General features: G+C 37.7%; 1 protein-coding gene across 1 annotated transcript in view; it reads right to left on the bottom strand.

The window, feature by feature from the left end:
• The window catches only part of GPC5 (glypican 5), a 1,588,740-nt gene that overhangs the window by 390,591 nt on the left and 1,184,538 nt on the right, over positions 1-13,611 (bottom strand). The window lies entirely within an intron of this gene.

The raw sequence follows: 13,611 nt of genomic DNA, 5'->3' as shown, positions 1-13,611 counted from the left end.
ATACTTACATTTTTATTGCTAAAATAGTGAATGTTTTATTGTTAGATCTATTAAAAACAAATTACTGGGATATTGATTCATTTATAAAATTCTCAACAGGTTCTAGAATCACATAATGGTATATTAAAAAAAATTGCATTGTTTTTGCTTTAGTAATTTATTATAATAGCTAATCATTAAGCAATTTAAAAGCTACTATTTAATAAACAGTAATAAAAAGCCATACATAGATTATCACACTCAATTTCCCACACCATGCAGAACATTAAATGCCATTATTGACATTTTGTAGGTGTGGAAACTAATGCTCATAAAGGTGATGTAAGTGGCTCAAGTGTGAAGGGCAAATTAGTCCTGGAAATTCCAGTTGTTCTTGAATCCAATCTGACTAATACTTATTACCATAATTGCAATACTACATTGACAATGCTATTATTAACTATCTTATGTTATATTTTAATATTGATATTCTCCACAAGGTTGTGACAATTAAGTAGTTTTAAATGATACAACAGGCATATAAGATTCTCATATCCCAAAAGGGCACGATGCTATCATTTTGCTTAGGTCTCCAAATTTTGTTAAAAATCACCTGTACTTTCAACAACTGTGCACTTTCTTGCTAGTTATATGAAATATTTTACTGTAATAACATCTCATAAGTACTTCAAAACTTAGACGAAAAGTAGATTATACTGAATAATACAGAGATGAAATACATAACATTAACACCAAATTCTGTTTCATATTAGTTTTGCTCGTGTGCATGTACATGCGTGCTTAGTCATTCAGTGGTGTCCAACTCCTTGCGACCCCATAGTGTGCAGCCCCATAGACTGTGTCCCATCAGGCTTCTCTGTCCATGGGATGCTCTAGGCAAGAACACTAGAGTGGGTAGCCATTCCTTTCTCTAGGGGATCTTCCTGATCCAGGGATCAAACCTGAGTCTCCTGCATTGCAGGCAGATTCTCTACCATCTGAGCCACGAGGGAAGCCCTCATAACACAATTTTGTAATTGTTAGAAAAAATATTCTTAATTATGTTTAAGTGTTGGTTTCTTTTTAATAGAGCATATAGTGACTTGGAACTGTGGTGTTGGAGAAGACTCTTTAGGGTCCCTTGGACTGCAAGGAGATCCAACCAGTCCATCCTAGAAGAACTCAGTCCTGAATGTTCATTGGAAGGACTGATGTTGAAGCTGAAACTCCAATACTTTGATCACCTGATGCAAAGGGTTGACTCATTTGAAAAGACCCTGATGCTGGGAAAGACTGAAGATGGGAGAAGAAGGGGATGACAGAGGATGAGACAGTTGGATGGCATCACTGACTCAATAGACATAAGTTTGAGTAAACTCCAGGAGTTGGTGATGGACAGGGAGGCCTGGCGTGCTGCAGTCAATGGGGTTGCAAAGAGTCAGATACGACTGAGCGACTGAACTGAATTAAGCGACTGAACTGAACTGAGTGACTTGGAAGTCTGGTTTTAAGTTTGGTTTATTTTGTTCATTAGTTTAATAACCATCATAACTGAGAGAGTAGTCTTACAAAAATATTAATTCAAGTGAAATGAATGAACTGTAGACTGTAGTGAATATTGATATGATGATATAAAACCCTTTGTTGAAATATGGCTGATTGATTTTCATCTTCTTTGATGTAGTTTTTCTACAAATGAATAATTTAAAATTCACTGTAGTGCTTATTTGGAAGATCTAAAAATGCCTGATGTTCAAGTAATTTAGAAAACTTTGTTTCCATGTATTTGAACCATGGATATCTGATTTTTTTTTCTGTTTACAAAATCATACTGATTTTGGTTTCAATATCAAGTACCTGAATACTAACAAAAACTTTTCTAAATTCTACTTATCAAGAGTTATATACCAAAAGGAGATTTTTGTCAAACATTGATCAAATGGCATTTTTGGTATAAAGGGATAGATAAAGTATGTTTATATTCTGAAGTGTTAAGCTAGCTAGCATATCCTATTATTTAAGTTTATCAACCCTATAGAGTTCCTTGCCAGATGGCAATGAGTAAATATTTGGATACAAAAGAGTTTCTTGAAAACTCCAAGTTTTATTGCAAACTATTGTTCAATTTCTTTTCTGTTTTGAAAAAGCTCTTGTTTTAATAAAATTAACTGCTTCGATGATATCTGTAATACTTTATGCACTTCTGGTTTCAACATCTTGTCACAATCATATGCCAATGAATGATGTGATGGATGAGACTCACTTTTGTACTGCGCCTCTCAAATTTTCATCAGTGATTACATTTGCATTGTTTTCCCATAAAACATTACTTTTACAAAGGAAGCCATTTATTTTTTGAAAAACACATCCTCTCTGTTATGCTTCCTTTATTGGTTCAGGAAAAAAAAAACAGTGCATATATTATAACACCAAGAAATAGAGTTTAGCAAATATCATAAGCTGTGATGTGTTAGAAACATCTGGTACTTTATCAGCCTTACAGAACACCTCCCAGAATGAATAACTTGTCCTAATTGTTTCTTTTTCTACAGCATATTCTTTTTATCTTGCAACACTATTTGCTGACAAAGGAATTCACTTCAGCCATTTTTGCTCTAGCAGGAAGAGATTTTTACTTGGAAGATCCTAAGTGATTTAGCAGGTCTACAAACTTGCATTTCTTTGATTTTATTTTTTAAAAAATGATGTTAAAACTACCTTTAAAAGCTCACTAAGACCCAATAATACAGACTTAAATGTATTTTATGCCCAAATTAATTTCCAGATCACAAATTAGGTAACCAGTGCTATGTGGGTTATTTGTCTTATGTAGATCTAGAATAATCTTTCCCGAGGCTGCCTCTTTTTTAAAAATGTAAGTAATTCGCTTTGCAGAAGAAAATATTTTAGCTCTGTTTTGGACCTTAAAAAAGAAAATAGTACCTGTGAGTCTGCTGTACTATCCCATATTTGGCCCACAAAATTAAATACCGGGCAAGGCTCACAGGGACCCTTAGCTAACAGAGAGGTCCCACCATGAAATTAATAGTTGTATTAAAAGCACAATATACAATTTTATAGTGATAGTTCATTAGAATCTAACGCTTCTTTTATGCTTTAAGTACTTCTTGACTGATTTTTATATTCACAAAATTTTTTGAACGGTTAGTGATTATTAGTTTTTAAAGTTAAAATTTGTATTTGAAAAATTCTTGCTGATGACTTCGGTTTCTAAAATCACTCCTCCTCGGTTTGCAAGGGTGCTGTTGCATGGTTTTCTCAATACTGTACCCATCAAAATAACAATTGTCTCAGTGCCTACAGCTATCAGGTCCTCCTTGGTAGCCCTACAGAAAGTAAAAATCTGCCTGCAATGCAAAAGACCCAGGTTCAATCCCTGGGTCAGGAAGATCCCCTGGAGAAGGGAATGGCAACCCACTCCTGTATTCTTGACTGGAGAATTCCATGGGCAGAAGAGCCTGGTGGGCTGCACTCCATGGGGTCACAAAAAGTTGGACATGCCTGAGTGAGAAACACACACACACAAGGGTATTCAAAAGAGCCTAGTTCCTGAAAAAATAAACCCGAATAATAAGCCATGTTGTATTGTTGGCTGCAGGTACACAGGTCAAGCAAAAACACTACCTTGTCAAGCATCTATTTCAGTTTGAAACTTCATGTCACTTTTTTGCTGAGCTTCAGTGTTCTGTCATGGATTAAGAACAAAAGCCTTGGAAATAGACAGGGAGAAACTACATTTGGATCTATGCCATTGTTAATCTTCCAAGTATCATTAATATTTGGAATACTTCCTTGGACTCTCAAAAGTCCCTGCTCTCCATTTTCCAAATTTAGTTATTTTTGCCTATCAACCACTAGATTATGAATTCATTTTTGAGAATAAGGATTATACATTCATATATTTATTGCCAGTTCTAAGCCTAGAAGCATCTAACACAAAAGAAACACTTGATAAATGTTTTGGTATTTAGCAAATTAAAATAAATTTCTGGCATGATTCTATAAAGATATTATTGCTTTATTCTCTTCACTGCTTTTACCTGATCACTGTTTTTCCAGGTTATTTTGTACGTTTACCCTCCATATTCTTCAGTTTCCTCTAACCCTTTCCATTTCTGCTTACTGACTTTTCAGCATACACCTTCCTTTTTTCCCCTTCATTTATGTGGATTCTGCCAGTCAGTATGAGTGAGGGAATCTTGTTAATCACTGGGATGGTTGGGATATTTGGTTACTATAGCTGTAATTTTTGGTTTGCTATTGCAGAGAAGAGTCATGCATTTCTGCAATATGCCTCTTGGATTCTTTGTTGGAGAAAAATGAATGGCTTGTACAGTCTACTGGTCTCAGTAGGTAATTTTGCTCTTATTTCATTCAAAGTACTCCTGAACTTAAGGCATCTTGACCCAGCTTTAGCCAACTTTCTCCCCACCACCCACACACCCTCACCAAAGCTTCTGACTCCTTTTTCCTGGAGGCTATGTAGCCCTGGATAATGAGAAGACTCTAGATTGATACCTGGAGGCCTGTATGCCTGCATGTCATGACTAACTTTGTGGTCCAAGACATGTTCCTTACCTCTGTGCCTTCACTTACTCATCTGCAAGAGGGATGATACCGTGTGTGTTCAGTCATGTCTGACTCTTTATGACCCCATGGACTGTAGCCTGCCAGGCTCCTCTGTCCATGGGGTTTCCTAGCCTAGAATACTGGAGTACATTGCCATTTCCTCCTCCAGGGGATCTTCCCAACCAAGGGATCAATCCTGAGTCTGTTTCATCTCCTGCATCATCAGGCAGATTGTTTACCACTGAGCCACCTGGGAAGCCCAGGAATAATACAGTACTCATGTCATATTTTACTGAGGCTGATGTGAGATACAAGGCACATACAATAATGCCTTGCACTAAGGCAAGCATGAAATGAATGGTAGTTGTGTTTTTTTTTTTTTTTTTTTTTCTTTGCATCCCATTCCTTCAAGATTGCTTATCTGGGTTTGAACCTGGAACACAAGATGATCAAAATTTCTCCAAATCTTTCTGATAGATATTCACTATTCTGTTGACTAGCCCACCCAGCAATTTTGCTGAAGGCATTCTCAAAGCCTGTCTCCTCCTTCCCAGTTTTCAGATCTGGGAATTATATCCCTAACATAAAGAGTATGTTTGAAAGAACCACTGTTAAAGAATGTGGGTTTTACATCAGAGGAGACGTTGATAGGTGACAGATAAATGACAGAAAGAATAATAATAAGAGGTATGATTCTTGCTAAGACCTTTAGCCTCGCTCCCTTTTTTTCCTGATTATCCTATTCTAAGTAAATTACTACAAATAAGTAGTTAATACATGTCTAAATTACATTTCCCTAAATAAACTCTTATTGAAATCCTCCTAGCATGAATTAACAAAAAAGAATAAAAAGAAATATATATCTTAATAAGAAAAACTATTAAATAAATGTCTTCAGTTATTAAATAGAACAGTAAAAAATGTGTGCTTCTCTGGTGGCTCAAATGGTAAAGAATCTGCCTGCAATGCAGGAGACCCAGATTTAATCCTTGGGTTGGGAAGATACCCTAGAGAATGAAATGGAAACCCACTCCAATACTCCTGCCTGGAGAATTCCATGGACAGAGATTCCAATTTTGAATTGCACATTCTCCCATGGTTAGCTGTCCTTAAAGGGTTATTTCCAGAAGGTCTGGAAATTAAAGGAGTTCTCTTCCTGTTAATCTGCACTATAGGAAAGCAAGCCCTGCCGACTGCCTCAGTCCTCACAGAAAAACTCGGGGATTCAAGGGTAGAAAGACTGCTCTCCTGTCCCTCTGAATCTAACAGAGTCCTCTTCCTGGTGACCATTTCATGACATATCACCATGACCTGCTACTCAGGTGTGGCTCCCCACATCTGTGTGGAAGCCAGCTGCCAATATGCAAGACTAGGGCTCTCAGCCAGGAACTCAGTCACAGCCTTTCCACCCCCTCGCTGGCCTTGTTCAATTTATGCACAAATACAAAGACCTGAAGACTTTAATAACAGGGATGAGGACTGTAGCTCATTGTATTACCAGTGAACAGAAGCAAAATGAACCTTTCAGAGCCAGAAGCTATAAAGCCAATTGGCTCAATGCCACAGAAAACTGATTCTAAGTGTGTTAATTGAGCATAAATTAATGTGAATGCAGTAATGATCCATGTGAATTTTTGATGACTGATGATATCATTCATCTCCAAAGCGTGAAGAGGAGCCACCCCCCTTCTCTTCTAAAAAAGCACTGAAAATGCAGAATAGCTCACGGCATATTACAGAGGGGAAATGAAAATCAGAAGAAGCAGTGGAGAAAAACATATCAACATCTGGAATATTAAAATCCAGAAGATAACTTCCTCCAAAAGCCTTCCCTGTCTATTGGCTTAAGGTAGCATCTGTACACAGTTATTCTCAGAGATATTTCTTTCTGTGTTAGTTAAGATGTCTTTTATTTACTGAAATTTTTACAGAAAACTATCTTCGAAAATGTACTTATTGCTTTGAATTTTTCATTTAAAAATGCATTTGGAGTGGCTAGTCTTTTTGTTATTTCTCCTAACTTGTCACTAAAGTATTCACAGTGACTTGGAAAGAGGAAAATGCATATATTTTCACAAAACAAATAGGGGGAAAAACCCATCTAGAACCCAATGATTAAGAAATTGTGTGGACAGAATAGTGGAGACATTTCAATGAAATGTAAGGTGAATGGGTATGATTGAGCAAAATTATCAAAAGCTCATTAATATATGCCTTAGTACTGAAGGCAGGACAAGCCTGCTGGTCTTAAAGAAGGTCAGGAGCTATTCTATTCCTTTCCTACTGACAGATTCTAGCTCAGACACCCAAGATACAAACCAACCAGGAATGAGGGCTCCCAGAACCTGACTACAGTAATACTCACTTTGAGGCTCATATGCTCACTTCTCTGTCACTATATAACAAGCACAATGTGGTGAGAGGTAAAGTGACCACAGGGAAAGTCCTGCAAGAGATGATGGAATTGGGAAGGGGTGGGGAACCACACAGGCTGTGAATCGTAGTTCTCACTTCCTCCATTGTTGGAAAATGTCAAAGGATTCATCAGAGAGAAGAGACAATTATAACTCAGACAATTATAACAATTATAACAAAATGACTTTGTAGAGAATTTGCATTTCTTTAAGTCAAAAGAAAGAAAAAACAAAGAAAAAAAATAGGGCTTGTGAACAAAAGTAACACAGGATAATTTGAAAGGGAATACAATTTCTAAAAATATTCCCAGGAATCGTATAGCTTGGGATAAGATGGTATCATAAACAACAGAAAATATCTTAAAACATTTGCATTTTTCCTACAATTTGTGGCAGAGTTATTTGGAGCAACATAAACGGACTTAGAAATTGTCATACTGAGTAAAGAGAGTCAGTTAAAGAAAGACAAGAATCATAAGATATTGCTTATATGTGAGATTTTTAAAAGTTTACTAATGAAGTTATCTACAAAGTAGAAACAGAGTTACAAATATAGAAAGCAAATTTATGGTTACCAGAGGGTAAGCTGGGGAGGGATAAACTAGGAGATTGAGATTGACATTTACACACTGCTAAAGGTAAAAATAGATAATAAGGACCCATTTGATAGCATAGAGAACTTGATTCACTACAGAAATCTGTAATAAACTATATGGGAATAAAATCTAAAAAATAGTGGATACATGGGTATGTATAACTGATCTACTATGTAATACAACAGAAACAAACACGACATTGTAAGTAAACTGTACTCCAATAAAAATTAACTTTAAAATGTGTCATTTCATGGAGCTGCTGCTGCTAAGTCACTTCAGTCACGTCCGACTCTGTGCGACCCCAAAGACAGCAGTCCACCAGGCTCCCTCGTCCCTGGTATTCTCCAGGCAAGAACACTGGAGTGGGTTGCCATTTACTCAAATAAAAATTAACTTTAAAATGTGGCATTTCATGGAAAGTGCACCCTTTAAAATGACCTCAATCTAGAACATACTGACAGCTTTAATGAAAGTCATAAACTTAAATTAATAGGATGAGAACAATGTATTTTGTTGTCCGGAAAAGCCCACACATTTACAACTCAAACTTCACCTCCTCCACCACACTGCAGTTGCTAGAGGAATGAATGAGGGCTCCAGCAGGATGAACACCTTAAAACTAATGATAAGAAGACACAGAAAAGACTAGAGATCTCTTCAAGAAAATTAGATACCAAGGGAACATTTCATGCAAAGATGGGCTCGATAAAGGACAGAAATGGTATGGACCTAATAGAAGCAGAAGATGTTAAGCAGAGGTGGCAAGAATACACAGAAGAACTGTACAAAAAAGATCTTCATGACCAAGATAATCACAATGGTATGATCACTCACCTAGAGCCAGACATCCTGGAATGTAAAGTCAAGTGGGCCTTAGAAAGCATCACTACGAACAAAGCTAGTGGAGGTGATGGAATTCCAGTTGAGCTATTTCCAATCCTGAAAGATGATGCTGTGAAAGTGCTGCACTCAATATGCCAGCAAATTTGGAAAACTCAGTAGTGGCCACAGGACTGGAAAAGGTCATTTTTCATTCCAATCTCAAAGAAAGGCAATGTCAAAGAATGCTCAAACTACCACAAAATTGCACTCATCTCACATGCTAGTAAAGTAATGCTTAAAATTCTCCAAGCCAGTCTTCAGCAATATGTGAACCGTGAACTTCCAAATGTTCAAGCTGGTTTTAAAAAGGCAGAGGAACCAGAGATCAAATTGCCAACATCTGCTGGATCATGGAAAAAGCAAGAGAGTTCCAGAAAAACATCTATTTCTGCTTTACTGACTATGTCAAAGCCTTTGACTGTGTGGATCACAATAAACTGTGGAAAATTCTTTGAGAGATGGGAATACCAGACCACCTGACGTGCGTCTTGAGAAACCTATATACAGGTCAGGAAGCAACAGTTAGAATTGGACATGGAACAATAGCCTGGTTCCAAATAGGAAAAGGAGTATGTCAAGGTTGTATACTGTCACCTTGCTTATTTAACTTCTATACAGAGTACATCATGAGAAACGCTGGGCTGGAAGAAGCACAAGCTGGAAACAAGATTGCTGGAAGACATATCAATAACCTCAGATATGCAGATGACACCACCCTTATGGCAGAAAGTGAAGAGGAACTCAAAAGCCTCTTGATGAAAGTGAAAGTGGAGAGTGAAAAAGTTGGCTTAAAGCTCAACATTCAGAAAACGAAGATCATGGCAACTGGTCCCATCACTTCATGGGAAATAGATGGGGCAACAGTGGAAACAGTGTCAGACTTTATTTTTTGGGCCCCCAAGTCACTGCAGATGGTGACTCAGGTATGAAATTAAAAGACGCTTACTCCTTGGAAGCAAAGTTATGACCAACCTAGATAGCATATTCAAAAGCAGAGACATTACTTTGCCAACAAAGGTCCGTCTCGTCAAGGCTATGGTTTTTCCAGTGGCCATGTATGGATCTGAGAGTTGGACTGTGAAGAACGCTGAGCGCCGAAGAATTGATGCTTTTGAACTGTGGTGTTGGAGAAGACTCTTGAGAGTCCCTTGAACTGCAAGGAGATCCAACCAGTCCATTCTAAAGGAGATCAGCCCTGGGTGTTCTTTGGAAGGAATGATGCTAAAGCTGAAACTCCAGTACTTTGGCCACCTCATGTGAAGAGTTGACTCATTGGAAAAGACTCTGATGCTGGGAGGGATTGGGGGCAGGAGGAAAATGGGACAACAGAGGATGAGATGGCTGGATGGTATCACCAACTCGATGGACGTGAGTTTGAGTGAACTCCGGGAGTTGGTGATTGACAGGGAGGCCTGGTGCGCTGCGATTCATGGGGTCGCAAAGAGTCAGACACGACTGAACAACTGAACTGAACTGAAGAAGCCACAGATCGATAGGGTCTGATACTGGGGATGCTACCAGTTGTCACCGTGACTTATGTCTCACTCTCTAGTTGAGAAGAATAGATTTGCATTGGCCATTATATGTGCAAATTCCGTAGTGCCACTGATCTTTCCAAGACATAGAACCCAGAGCCACACAAATCCATTAAGGTAACATGGAGGCAGATTCAATAACATTGTTTCCTGCAAACAGTTTCCTGATACCAGCAAGGGAGCATGTATCTCATGAGTTCAGTGATACAAGACTGGAAATTCTGAGACTTATGTCATCTGTAATTGTGAGAGACCACAATGCAAGTCAACATATAATATATCCCTAAAGAGAGGGCAACCCACTCCAGTACTCTTGCCTTGGACAGAGGAGCCTGGTGGGCTACAGTCCATGGGGTTGCAGAGTCAGACACAACTGAGTGACCCCCCCCCCACACACACACACACACACACACACACACACACACACAAAGCGAGAGCAAAGTGGCTCTCTAAAGTCATTCATTTGTACCCAGCACCACATTTTTACTCCTCTCTACACTCTGTACATAATAGGTCCTCTTTAAGGGCCTTTCTTTAATCTTAGGAAAAACACTTCGTTTTTTCCAGTAATGTTATCTGCTCAAAGTCTCAATATACATTAATTGATCTCACACTTAATTCAAGGCAACACAGTAACAGGTTAGTATGGAAGGGATGCTCCCAAGAAAGCATTTTAAGACAAAATTTGCCTCTACCATATTCTCAACCACTCCTGTTAACTCACGCCTTTTATTCTGGCTTCTTGGAAGAGAAAGTGAAGATTTTTTTAAATAAAAGCAAAACAAACATTTGAAAATAATTTCAAAATATATCATTAAGAATCATAACAGCATAAAGCAGGAAAAAGAAAGTTTAATTTTAAAATCATTTTTTAGGCAATAAGTACAAGGAACGTATGTCAGAAAATGATACTGTCAATTATACTTCCAAAATTGTATTAGTTTCTTTTTAAATAATGGATTAAATTGGTATTCTCTATTTAAATCATTTATAGCACAATATAAACATTACATCATTCCCTATTTATATGTGTAACATATTTATGCCCAAAATAACATGCCTTAAAATCATTTATATATTCTGCTAGCATTCTAACTTTCAGGGTATGTTGTGTGCATCATATTCTTAATCATTGAACATGTAGGTTAGGGATGCTAACCTACTAAGCACCTATAATTTCATCAGCCATACACATCCACAGTTCCTCTGTATCTGCAGGTATTCTACCAACTGCAGATTTGTAGTATTTACCTTTAAAAAAAAAAATCAGTGAACAAGTGGATGCTAGAAGTTCAAACCCCTGTTGTTCAAGGGTCAACTGTATACTAATCTGCAAAATGTGACATATCAAACGTGGTAATTTAGGCCTCTGTATTTACTAAACATTGATTTCACTTGCTATCAGACTGGGGAAAGGTATCTATTCCGAGAGTCATTTCTCAGTTTCCTGTACTAAAGAGTTCAGTGAGCCATGAGGAAACACATGGGCTGGTTTTGCTTCTTGTTTTCCTCAACATATAGAGATGAAGGTACTTTTGCTTGATTTTCAATACCTGTGAAATTCTAGAAATATATCTCCCCAAAGTTTATTTCTTACTTCCTTGGCTGCCATATCACCACACTGTTAACTTTGATCTTTAAAGGGAGAATTCCAAATGCCATTTCTCTCCTTTGTCTCCCATTGCATCTTTATTTAAGTTTCAATGTTAAAACATTTATAGTGTCTACTCTATGTGAGACACTATGGTAGGTATGGAAGAAACAAAGCAATTAAATAAAAAAAAAAAGAGAGAGACGAGAACATGCCAAAAAAAAAAAGGAGACGTGCTAGTAAGACAAGAAACATGCCAAGAGGTGATGGTGAGTGTAAGAAAATGAGACAGCACAGAAGGGCAATTAACCTTCCCTGGGGCAGAGCAGAGATTTCTGGGGAGACTATACCTATAGAGAAATTCAGGTGATGCTTAAAGAGTCAGAGAGGATTGGAAGTAGTAGGAAGAGAATTCTCATTAGTGAGGGGCAATGATTATCAATTTGACGCAAAGCATCAAATTGATAATCACTGCCCTATACTACTATATACTGTAGTTCAATATAACGTTCAAGGAGAGGGATACATCAAAATAGTCTGTATCATGGAAGACTCATATTAAACAACTGTATCCTGTAGCACACTTTGTGTTCTTCAAAGTTTTTGTCACTACCCAGTACACACTGCATATTTATCTGTTTATAGTCTGACACTCTCTTTATAATATTACCTCCACCAGGACAACAGGGGTTTCCCCTGTCTTGTTCACTATCCTACCCCCAGCACTTACAACAGAGATATGCACAGTAGACATTCAGTCCTTGATGGAGAAACAAATAATAAATTGTGTGCTAACAACTTATCCTTTCAGGCCTCCCACACTCTGAGTTTACTTTTCCTGTTTTAGTGCAACCTAAATTATAGCCAAATTCTTCACCCTTTCCAATCACTTTTTTTTTTTCTGAAGCTGTTGTTTTACCTCTATGACTTGACTATATTACAGGCATACTTCATTTACAGTGCTTTGCAAATACTGTCGTTTTAGTTATTTCCTTTCCAAACTGAAGGTTTGTGGCAACCCTGTGTGCAGATCTATTGGCATCGTTTTTCCCAACAGCATTGCTTACTTTGTGTCTCTGTGTTACACTTTGGTAATTCTCACATCACTTTAAACTTTATTATTATTATATTTGCTATAGTGATCTGTGATCAGTGATCTTTGATGTTATTATTGTAACTGTTTTGGCTCCACAAACTGTGCCTATGTAAGTTAGCAAACTTAATAAACATTGTGTGTGTTCTGACTATCCCACCAGTCAGCTGTTTTCCCATATCTTTCCCCTGCCCATCTCCCTCTCTCTAAAGCGTTCAAGTGAAAGGAATGGTCAAATGGTCTCATATCTCTCACTTTAATCAAAAAGAAGCAAAGATCCACCTTAGTGAGAAAGGCATGCAGAAAGCTAAAATAGACTGCAAGTGAGGCTCTGGTGTCTAATAGTCAGCTGTGTTGTGAAGAAGAAGGAAATTATTGAAGGAAATTAAAAGTTCTATTCCAATGAACACAAAGATAATAAGAAAGCAAAACAGCCTAACTGTAGATATGGAGGAAATCTTAGTGGTCTACATAGAAGATCAAACAAACCACGACATTCCTTTAAGCGAAAATGAGAGTTGCTCAGTCATGTCCAACTCTTTGTGACCCCACGGACTATACAGTCCATGAATTCTCCAGGCCAGAATACTGGAGTAGATAGCCATTCTCTTCTCCATGGGATCTTTCCAACCCAGTGATTGCACCTAGGTCTCCTGCATTGCAGACAGATTCTTTACCAGCTGAGCCTAACCCAAATTAAGGCCCTAACCCTTTTCAATTCTATGAAGGCTCATAGAGGAGAGGAAGCTATAAGAGAAAATTTTTCAGCTAGTAGAGATTGTATCATGAGATTTAAAGAAAGCAGCAAATGCTGATGTAGAAGCTGCATCAAATTATTAAGAAGATCCAGCTAAGATAATTAATGAAGGTGGCTACACTAAATAACAGATTTTCAGTGTAGACAAACCAGCCTTATATGAGAAGGAGATGT

The sequence above is a fragment of the Bos indicus genome, chromosome 12 (genome assembly GCF_029378745.1).
Source record: "Bos indicus isolate NIAB-ARS_2022 breed Sahiwal x Tharparkar chromosome 12, NIAB-ARS_B.indTharparkar_mat_pri_1.0, whole genome shotgun sequence".
Taxonomy (NCBI): Eukaryota; Metazoa; Chordata; class Mammalia; order Artiodactyla; family Bovidae; genus Bos; species Bos indicus.
This window is presented reverse-complemented; position numbering and strand designations above follow the sequence as displayed.